The 324-nt window shown below is 39.8% G+C and overlaps 1 protein-coding gene across 1 annotated transcript in view; it reads left to right on the top strand.

Annotated features, from left to right (window-relative positions):
* The window catches only part of CHD1L (chromodomain helicase DNA binding protein 1-like), a 22,748-nt gene that overhangs the window by 8,530 nt on the left and 13,894 nt on the right, over positions 1-324 (top strand). The gene's annotated exons all lie outside the window — the stretch shown is intronic.

Below are 324 nucleotides of genomic sequence, written 5' to 3'. Positions count from 1 at the left end.
GTTAAACGGGGGGAATGGAGACCCTTTGTTCTTCTAGGGCTAATGCCTGCTTCATCAGGGAGCCAGTGGCATTTCCCATGCACATCACCAGGCTGAACCTTCTTCTAAAGTCCGCATATGTGCTTTTTGTCCTCACAAAAATGCAACGCTTCTTAACTGCCTCGTTACCTAGTAGAACTCTCCACTTTATTACTTTTTTTTGATAGAAAATTCAGATGAACTACACCAAATTTCTTTCACTATTTGATGATGTCGTCTTTTTTTTTTTTTTTTTCCCACTTTTAGAAAAATGACAGTGACCCTTTCAAGGGAGGCCAGAAATTT

This window comes from Buceros rhinoceros, unplaced genomic scaffold (genome assembly GCF_000710305.1).
Source record: "Buceros rhinoceros silvestris isolate BGI_N320 unplaced genomic scaffold, ASM71030v1 scaffold1361, whole genome shotgun sequence".
Classification (NCBI taxonomy): domain Eukaryota; kingdom Metazoa; phylum Chordata; class Aves; order Bucerotiformes; family Bucerotidae; genus Buceros; species Buceros rhinoceros.
This window is presented reverse-complemented; position numbering and strand designations above follow the sequence as displayed.